General features: G+C 40.6%; 1 long non-coding RNA gene across 1 annotated transcript; it reads right to left on the bottom strand.

Moving 5' to 3' along the window:
- Positions 1-3,430: 3,430 nt before the first annotated feature.
- LOC120292219 lies at positions 3,431-5,073 on the bottom strand. Its single transcript, XR_005549992.1, has 2 exons — positions 5,037-5,073; positions 3,431-3,675 (listed from the first exon to the last, which is right to left on the bottom strand). It is a non-coding gene; the product is annotated as an uncharacterized LOC120292219 (long non-coding RNA).
- Between the last annotated feature and the right edge of the window lie 6,041 nt (positions 5,074-11,114).

Raw genomic sequence — 11,114 nt, 5'->3', positions numbered from 1 at the left:
TTTTCTCTCTTTTTCTTTCTTTTTCTCTCTCTCTCTTCTCTCTCTCCTCTCCCCTCCCCCTCGTGCGATTTCCCCACCGAACACTCTTGCCAAATTCAAATTGGCTTTCTCTTCTCCCTTTTGACTAGTCAAACTCCCAAACCCTTATCTTCTCTCTCTCTTCTCTTCTCTCTCTTATCTCTTTTTCTCTCTCTCGCTCGACGCTCTCTCTCCCTCACTGTTCGAGCAGAAGCGGAACACCGAAGACCAGAAGCTGCAGCTCGCCGTCGCTGCTCCATCGCCGCTCATCCCGCCGCCGCACCACACGCCCGTGCCCGCGCCCGTGCGCTCTGCCTTGCTCGTCCGTCACTCGCTGCCGCCCTTCCCCCGCGCGATCCAGCGTCCGTTCAGCCTCTGTTCAGCCACCGTGAGTGGCCGAGCGAGCCACCGAGCCGCCGTCCGGCCTCACCGGAGCTCTACCCGCTCTCCCGACCTCTTGCTGCCCCCAACCCTCTCTCTTTCTCTCTGTTTTGCAGCTGATCCAGCAGACCCGAGTGGGTTTCCAGCCGGTTCGTGGGCTGTTTTGGGCCGTTCCGGGCCCCGAACCCGAGCCGTGCTTTGGAGTTTGTTGTTCCTCGCGTCGCCCCCGTCGGATTGATCCGATTTGCGTGCGATTTGGTGAGTAATCTCACTAATCCTGGATTAGTTGGCTAATTATGCTTAAGGTTGGTTTAGATTTAATTAATTATGTTTAGGTTGTTAGATTAGAATAAATTAGCAATTATTAGTCAATTGTGATGCGATTTAGATAAATTGATTGTGCAATTAACAAGTAGACGTGGTCTACTAATTATTGGAAGTGCCTCGGGATTTTTCCCGACCCTTGGTGGGCTCCAATTAGGCTTTTCGGGCCTAAGTGGAATTTTTTTAGTATTTAAATATTAATTTTCGGAATTAAATTAAATAATTATTTATTTTCCGAAAATTCAACGAGATGGACCGGAACCGGAATTTTATGCTAATGACCTTGATGAAGTCCGTTTATTTAATTGAGCACCAATTTGAGCTAAATTGGATTTATTATAATTAATTATTAATTTTCGAAATTAATTAATTAATTGTTTTCCGGAAATTCAACTGAGATGGACCGTGACCGGAAAATTATGCTGATGACCGTGGTGAAGTCTGTTTATTTAATTGGGCCTTATTTTGAGCTAAATGTAATTTTTAATCTTTAATAATTAATTTTCAGAAATTAAGATTGAGATGGCCGACGACCGAAATTTCGTGCCAATTGTCATGGTGCAGTTCGTTTATTTAATCGAGCTTTAGTTTGTGCTGAATTGACTTATTTGTGAAATTGAGAATTATCCTTTAATGGAATAATCTTTGATTATTAATTGGAAAATGACCGGGTGTCGGTTGACAGCACCAAAAGTGTTTTGGTGGGCTATAAAGAATGGTGGGAATTATGAAAAAGGAAATTATAATATTTTGGCTAAGGCCGATCGTGTATCCACACGACTATTTTATCGGCTATGATAAAAATAAAGGGAATATTGGACGGTGGAGATGGTATACTATATCGGCCTTCGGGCGATATGTCAGCTTTGGGTGAGCAGTATATCTTATCATCAGCTTTGGGCGAGCAATATATTATCAGCTTTGGGTGAGCATATGGTATACTATATCGGCCTTTGGGCGATATGTTAGCTTTGTGTGAGTAGTATACTGGTATACTATATCGACCTACGGGCGATATGTCAGCTTTGGGTGAGCAGTATATCTTATCATCAGCTTTGGGCGAGCAATATATTATCAGCTTTGGGTGAGCATATGGTATACTATATCAGCCTTTAAGCGATATGTCAGCTTTGGGTGAGCAGTATACCGGTATACTATATCGGCCTTCGGGCGATATGCTAGCTTTGGGTGAGCAATATACCTTATTATCAGCTTTGGGTGAGCTATACTATCTATTTATCAGCTTTGGGTGAACAGTCCTGATTTGATAGGACTTCATAGATAGTATTGAATATGCCGACCGAGCATGGGTCGTGATGTCATGTAATCGACTAAGTCGATTGATCATTGCTTTGATTTGATGTCGTGAATTGATTGACTGATTGGAAAGGACCGCGAGTGGTCTTGTTGGTATGTAATCGACTAGGTCGATTTGATCGATGCTTTGATCGGTGATATGATTGCTTGGGTGCCTATTATGAATTGTACTGACTTGCAGGTGGGATCTGATGCCAAGGTACGTCTTCTGCCGTGTGCGTGTATAGGTAGCCTATAGTATAATGGTTTACTAATCGGGCTTAGTGGGGTAGAACTCGCTGAGACGTAGTCTCATCCCAGTTTGGGGAAAAACATTTCAGGACCCTGATGAGGAGCTGATGAGGAGGAGTCTGAGAAGGAGAACTCGGAGGTGCAACTTAAAGAGAAAGATTTTGGGAGACGAAGATAATCCCGAGAAGGGCCTTGAGTACGGCTTGGATGGCTGAGAGTTTATCTTATTTTGAGATCTCATTTTTGATGTGAATAGGGATAGAGTAAAAGGTTGTGAAGTACTCTGGTATGTGTTGTGTATAAAAGTTTGGTTATAAGTTTCAATATGAAAAATATGGCACTGCTTTTCTATCCCATCGTTTTATTGTCTGGGGATTTTAACTGCTTCCGCATGTGCTTAATAAATGAAAAGGTCGGCAATACATAGTCCTGGGATATCGCATTATAAAATCGACCAAGTCTGAAGGATATGTGCGTACCCGAGGATCGGGGCGTGACAGACCCTCACTGAGCCATGCCTAGGTGATGGCTCCCTTTTTTAGGGCTCGCCCTTGCCTAGCTGGACCTCACTTGTGGCATGTGAGGACAGCCGGCCGGCCATCGGCAAAAGGCAAAGAATGAAGCCAAAAAAAAAAAAAAAAGGAAAGAAAAAAATCAAAAAAAAAATAATAATTTAAAAATATTAAAATATTATGACAAATTGTCCATGTCAGTGTGGTGGTCCTATGCAGCACCATCGGCATTTACGTTAGTATTTTCCAAACAAAATTGGTTTGATTGACTCAATTGATATGAAATGAAAATGTTTAGGATTTTTTTGATAATTTTCCCTTGAAATCATAAGCATCTCGATTTTAGCTAAAAATTCCCGGCCACCCTGTTGATCCTCCCTCTTTAGAACTTTCACAGCTACTTTGGTCCCATCTTCAAGAATGCCACTTTGTATACACACCCAAAGCCACCTTCGCCAAGGATTCTTGACTCATTGAAATGATCAATAGCTTTTTCAATGTGTCACGCCCCGATCCTCGGGTACGCACACATCCTTCTCACTTGGTCGATTTTATAATGCGATATCCCAGGACAAGTATCGCCGACCCTTTAGTTTATTAAGCACATGCGGAAGCAGTTAAAATCCCCAGACAATAAAACGATGGGATAGAAAAGCAGGGTCATATTTTTCATATTGAAATTTATAACCAAACTTTTATACATGACATCAACTAAAGAACTTCATAACTATTCACATCAATTGGAGTTCACGAAAGAAGATGAAATCTCAATCCCTTCAGGTCATACTCAAAATCTCTCTCGGGATTATCTTCTTCTTCCAAAAGTCCTTCTACTCAGGTTTCACCTCCGAGTTCTCCTTCTCAAATTCCTCCTCAGCTCCTCAACGGGGTCCTGAAATGTTTTTCCCCAAACTGGGATGAGACTACGTCTCAGCAAGTTCTACCCCACTAAGCCCGATTAGTAAACTACTACACTAAAGGCTGCCTAAACACGCACAGGTGAGGGGACTTACCTTGGCCTCAGATCCCACCTGCAAGTCAGTACAATTCACATACCTTACGTATAGAATCGATACATCCAGCAATTGAAACGCATCACTCAACTCAATAAATCACAAGGGTCCAGATTATAGGGCCAAATCGTTATGACACGTCCCATTCCATGTCACACAATTTTGTCTCATAATCTGGCGCATCAAACTCAACCATCATGCGTTCCAATTGTTAATTACACCCCTCAAGGGTACGGCCAACTCTATTGGCGGTCTTCTGGCATTGCCAGGCATCGCCTCCCCCCATGGAGCGCGGCTTCGTCATTACGTCGACGGCATTCCCGAAGGAGCATAGGGTCCAGAATCAACTGCGACCGGCTTCCCGTTGTCCAGGGGGTATCCCACATAGGGATAACGTCCAGCTCAACAGCCCGGGACGATTTCTCATAACCATCACACGATCACTCAAATATGGCCCAGGGCACCGTGCATTGCACTCAAATGCTTCAATTAAAATGGTGAGCCTGGCCTTTTTCTTCGTATTAAAAATTCACCTGAAATTACTCGTGCGTGGGTACACGGTCAACTTGATCCAGAAAAATTGATATTCATCCTTTTTGAAATCCCACTATTTCATATAGTACCAAAAACTATTTTTGGTGTCAAAACCCGACACCTGGGATTTTCTGAATAAATATTGGAAATTCACAATTTTGGAACTAAATACCAAAAATCCAATCAGCACTCAATTTGCATAACTTAGCAATCAATTGCAGAAATTGACCACACCATTGCAATCAGCACGAAATTCCGGTCATCGGCTATCTCGGCCTAATTTCTGGAAAAATAATTAATAATTAAAAATTCCATTTAGCACAAAATAAAGCCCAATTAAATAAACGGACTTCACCACAGTCATCGCACAATATTCCGGTTCCGGGCCATCTCGGTTGAATTTCCGGAAAATAAATAATTATTTAATGAAATTCCGAAATTTAATAATTAACTACTAAAAATATCCACTTAGGCCCGAAAAGCCTAATTGGAGCCCACTAAGGGTTGGGAAAAATCCCGAAGCACTTCCAATAATTAGTAGACCACGTCTACTTGCTAATTACCCAATCAATTTATTTAAATCGCATCACAATTGACTAATAATTGCTAATTTATTCTAATATAACAACCTAAACATAATTAATTAAATCTAAACCAACCTTAAGCATAATTAGCCAACTAATCCAAGATTAGTGAGATTACTCACCAAATCGCGAGCAAATCGGATCAATCCGACGGCGGTGACGCGAGGAACGATTGTTCCCAAAGCACGGCTCGGGTTCGGGGCCCGGAAACGGCCTAAAACGGGCCAAAACCTCACTTTGCAAAACCCATTTTCTGCACTCTCGTGCGCGGCTGATTAAGGGCGAAGGAAGGCGGATCCGGAGCTTGGTTGGGTCGGAAATGGACGGAGGGTCGAACCGAACCAAGGCGAGGCTTCACGGTGGCCGGAGGATGGGTGGGCGGCTCCGGCGGAGCTCCACCAGATCTGAAGCTTCGCTGAAACAGAGGGCTGAGCGAGGGAGAGGCCGAGGCAGGCGGAGCACGGGAACGGCGTGTGGCGGCGAGGCGGCGCGACTGCAGCTCCTTCAAGCAACGCCGATTGTTGCTTCTGCTCCTGCTGGTCGGTTCTGATCGAACCAGAGGAAGGAGAGAGGGCGAGGGGCGCGCGGACGACCGTGGAGCAGCGGCGGTAGCTCCGGCCGATGGGCAACGACGGCGACGAGAAGCGGCGACGGGCGGAGCTTCTTCGGCTTCTTCGGCTTCCATGGTGCCGAGCAACCAAAGAGAAGAGGAAGAAAGGGGGTTCGTCGACGGAGGAGGAGAGAAGAAGAAGAAGAAGAGAAAACCAATTTCTCTTTCTTTTCTCTCTCTCTCTCTCTTTCTCTTATGTCAGCCACCAGCTATCTTCCACTTCATTTTCCTTGCCAAAGATGCCCCTTCTAGAAGCTTTAGATAGGCCAAAATGTGGGGGTAGAGGTGTCATACGAATTTGCTATTTTTCCCTCTTCAATTTTACTTAAATTGGTTCACTTCTCAACAAACAAAATTTCAATTGAAGCCTAAATAAATCCATCAAGGCATCCTTGTCCATTTCATGACTTTTCCCGTCATATAATCTAACTTGCATCCCAATTTCGAATTCAAGAACGGTCCTCTGAAATTTTCGATGAAAATGACCCTACTTATCTAGTCGAAATTATGACTCGAAAAATCTGGATGTCACACAATGTCACTGGCGCTGAAAGTTTTACCCGACCCTCCGTAAGTCGGTAAGCTAGATCCAAATGACAATGAGGTAGAGCTTGGGCCACTTCCAAGGATAGACCCTGGCATAATTGCAAGACATCAACCTCCATAGTGTGAATGGAAGAACTCCCCTCGACCCGATCTTGCAATACTTAATTGAAATCATAGGCTAAAGTTTCAACAAACTATTAACCAAGTTTATGTTCTTGCCAATTCTACTACTAAAATATGGGACATCTACTAAGACTCATCTTTCCTGAAATTGCACTAAATTGAAATTCCTCTTGTTTCATTAATAGCCCTTGTTGGGTGTTGGTCATTTTCTTGGCCATCACACTCATGTTACGAAGTCACACATCGATTCCAGAAAAATAACGCTTGCAAACAATTCACCAGGTATAATATAATAATAAAATAACATAATCATAAGAACACGCCAGAAAATCTGTTAACGAAGTTCACCCAAACCTGGGTTACGTCTCCGTGTACAGGCACTCTGCGAATCCACTATATTTCGAAAAAAAGTTGGAAATATAACGATGATCTTCTCTCAAGATTAGGGCACAAAAAGATTGAGAACTCCCATAAAGAAAAAATTGTCTTTTTTCTTCTCTCTCTATTTTTCTTTTTCAGCATCTTGACAGCCAATGTCTTGCCATCGCTAATCTAAATGTATCACTTTTAACCTAAAATCAAATCTGATAGAAAAGACAAAAAAACCCATAAATATATTTGGCTTCATCTATAACAATCTCCCACTTGAAGACAAATATACCCGAGCACCAAGCAACTTTGCATCCATCTTCTTCAAAAATGGTAGTTTAAAACTTGTGCTTCTGTGATACTCTTCATCAATCAACGTAGAGTAATACCGATGGTAGTAGTATAGAAAATATGATTCTCTCTGTCTACTACCTTAGTCAACATGTCAGTTGGATTTTTCGAGCCATCAATCTTTTGTAACTTTAACTCATTATCTTTCAATGCTGACTTGATAAAGTAATAATATTTTTTGATATGTTTAGTCCTAGAGTGATAAGCTATATTCTTTGCTAAGTGCACTGCACTTTGACTATCACTCCACACTATACTGACTAGCTGTTTTCGATGTAGCTCCTTCATATAATCTTGTAACCACATGATTTCCTTGGAGGCTTCTGTGATCGCCATGTATTCTCTCTTTATCATCGATAAAACCACTACTTTTTATAATTGAGATACCAAATTCACTACTGTACCTACAACTATAAAGACATATCTAGTGGTACTCTTACCATTATCTTGATCACCCGAATAATCTGCACCTATATAACCTTGCAACTCTAGAGATATATCACCATAACAAAATGAGTAATTGGAAGTACTTACTAGATATCTTAATATCCATTTCACTGCATTCCAATACTCTCTGTCTGGGTTTTGCATATATTGACTCACAACTCCCACTACTTGTGCGATGTCTAGTCTCTTGCTCAACATGGCATATATCAAACTCCTTACTGCTAATGCATATGGAACTATCGACATCTCATCTTTCAAAACCTGAGTGCTCGGACACATATCCTTGGAAAGTTTGAAGTAACTCGCTAGAAGAGTTGCAACCAGTTTTGCCTTGTCCATGTTAAATCTCTTTAACACCTTGTTCACATAGTCTTCCTGCAACAACCATAATTTCTTATTTTTCCTATCCCTAATGATTTTCATGCCTAAAATATTCCTGGCCTCTCCCAAGTCTTTCATAGCAAACTGTGATGATAAGATCTTCTTCACTTCTACGATCATCTTCATATTGGAACTAGCCACCATCACGTCATCCATATATAAAGAGAGATACACAATGTCACCATCATCATACTTGCGAAAATAAACATAGTGATCAAACTCACAGTGTGGAAATCATTTTTCTTTCATGAAACCATCAAATTTTAGGTATCATTGCCGCGGAGCTTGTTTCAAGCCATACAAGCTTTTCTTCAAGCGACATACCATATGCTCCTTACCTTTAACTTTAAAACCCTTAGGTTGTGCCATGTATAGTTCTTCATTTAAGTCACCGTGTAAAAATGTTGTTTTTACGTCTAACTGCTCAAGATGAAGATCCTCCACTACAACTATACTCAACAGAACTCTAATTGAGGTCATTTTCATTACGGGTGAAAATATCTCGGAGTAGTCAATCCCTTCTTTTTGAGAAAAGCCATTGACTACAAGTCTCACCTTATATCTAATATTACCATCTGCTTAATTTTTAATCATGTACACTTATTTGTTTAATAAAGCTTTTTTACCTGTGGGTAACTTGGTCAACTTTCAAGTTTTGTTCTGAAGTAATGAGCTCATCTTGTCTTTCATAGCACACTCCAACTACAAGTGAGATGTGTTTACCTTTGCCTTATCGTAAGTCTCCAGTTCCCCTAAATCTGTATATAAGACATGGTTCAAAACATTATTAGCTGATTGATCAAAAATTACTTTTGGCTTTCTCACACATGTAGACCTCCTCAATACAGGTACTTCAGGGTTGTTAGTTTGCTCCGAATCACTGCATTCTTCTTAAACTACCTCTTCATTGATAATAGGCTCATCTAGAACCTTTATTTCAAGTGCACTTTGATCTACTGGAAATATCTTCATGGGCACTGTGTCTAATTCAACATATTCTAGTTGTACTACATTCTCATGTTCTGTCTGACGATCCTTGTGCATCTTTTCTTAATGGAATACCACATTCCAATTGCAAATGACTTTGTTATTCTCATAATCCTAAAGCCTATAACCATACACCACCGTATCTAATAAAGACACACTTTTGGGACTTAGCATCAAGCTTTTTCCTATCCTCTTTGTCAATCAAAGCATATGCAATACAACCAAACATCTTTAGATGTGAATAATTAATCTTTTTACATGACCACCGTTCTTGTGGTATTTCTTCATACAACGCACTAGATGGACTTCTGTTGATAAGATAAACAATTGCATCAATTATGGAAGCCCATAAGTGTAGCGGGAGACCCGCATGTAGCCTCATGCATCTCGTACGTTCTAGAATAGTCCTGTTAATCCTTTCAGCTATACCGTTCTCTTGAGGAGTTCTAGGAATAGTCTTTAACCCATATATGCCTTCTCAACTTAAATATTGTATAAATTTCTTACTCGTGTATTCACCACTATTATCAGACTTCAGAGCTTTAATCTAATAACCTGTCTCTTTTTCTATCATGGTCTTCCATATTCTGAACATCTCGAATACTTCTGATTTTTCTCTAAGAGCATAGACTCAAGTCTTCTTTGTCACATCATTAATGAAGATGATAAAATATCTCTTACCATCATAATAGAGTTCTTGAGCAAGTCCCCATATATCAATATGAACCAACTCTACCTTCTAGCCTTTATTTTGTCATCCATTCAATTGAAAACTAACAACATTATGTTTTCCATAAATGCAACTCTCACAAAAATTCAACTCAACTTTTTGCAAACCTGGAAGTAATTTCCTCAAGTGTAACTGCTTTACACATTTTTCATCAAGATGTCCATACGATAATGCCAACGAGTAGACAAATTACCTGTAACAATTGTAGTTGCAACCATATCACTAATATTGACTCCTTAGAGAAGGTAAAGTGTACATGTATGCTTTCCCTTTACTACTACTCTTCCTCTTGAAGTTATCTTCCGTTCTCCGCATCCAAAAGTTGTTACCAAACTTTCTTGGTCAAGTTTACTTGTCACGCCCCGATTCTTAGGCGCGCACACATCTCTTACCTTTGGTCAATTTTAAAGTGCGATATCCAAGGACCAAGTATCGTCGACCCTTTCAATTTCTTACGCATGCAAGAGCAATTATAAAATCCCCAGACAATAAAACAATGAGATAGAAAAGCTGGCCGTATTTTTCATTTTGAAATTTACAACCACACTTTTATTAACAGCATGACTCATAGAATATTTACAATACTAATCACAACATACTTGTCTTACACCTATCTATATTAAGATAGGGTTCACAAAAGGGATGGGATCTCAATCCACATCCGGGTTGTACTCAAGATCTTTCTCTAGATCATCTTCTTCTTAAAAAATCTTTCTCCTCCTTGGGTTCCACTTCAATGTTCTCCTTCTCCGATTCCTCCTCCTCGACTCACCTACAGCTTGAAATGTTGTCCCACAACCAGGATGAGACTACGTCTCAGCAAGTTTCACCCACTAAGACTCAATTAGGGAACCAATACACCACATGTTTGCCTAAGCACAACACGAGTCAGAAGACTTACCTTGACATCAGTTCCAATCTGCAATTCACGGTTATTCACAGATGCCTCACATTACATCAACTAGTCAATCACTCAATCAATTCAATTCACGACATCAGATCAAAGCATTAATCAATCGACCTAGTCGATTACATGTCAACCTGACCATTTCCCGGTCATTCAAGATATTGCTATTCAGTTCTAACTGATAGAACCAATCACCGAGCCACGTGCATTCTCCAATGTGATATATATCTAGTCACCGAGCCACATGCATTCTCCAAGGCAACATACTTTGTCACCAAGCCATGTGCATTCTCCAAGGCAACATATCTAATCATCAAGCCCCGTGCATTCTCCAAGGTGAGTAACTAATCATCGAGCCACGTGCATTCTCCGAGGCAATCTACCAAATCACCGAGCCACGTGCATTCTCCGAGATGATGTACTATTTACTGAGCCACATGCCTTTCATGATAATTCATCCCATTTCTAAAATAATTATCCACAACCTTAATTCGTACTCAATCTACCCAAATAATCAATTTAGGAACATATCCTAAAAATCCACCATTAAATCAATTCAGCACAAATTAAAGCTCAAATAAATAAACGGACTATGCCACGTAATCAGCACGAAATTCCGATCATCGGCCATCTCAACCTTAATTTCCGAAAAATAAATAAATAATTAATTAATTTCGAAAATTAAATAATAAATATTAAAAATTCACTTTAGCTCAAAATAAAGCCCGGTTAAATAAACAGACTTCTTC

The sequence above is a fragment of the Eucalyptus grandis genome, chromosome 3 (genome assembly GCF_016545825.1).
Source record: "Eucalyptus grandis isolate ANBG69807.140 chromosome 3, ASM1654582v1, whole genome shotgun sequence".
NCBI lineage: Eukaryota > Viridiplantae > Streptophyta > Magnoliopsida > Myrtales > Myrtaceae > Eucalyptus > Eucalyptus grandis.
Note: the sequence above shows the minus strand (reverse complement) of the source record. Positions and strands in the feature narration are given on the sequence as shown.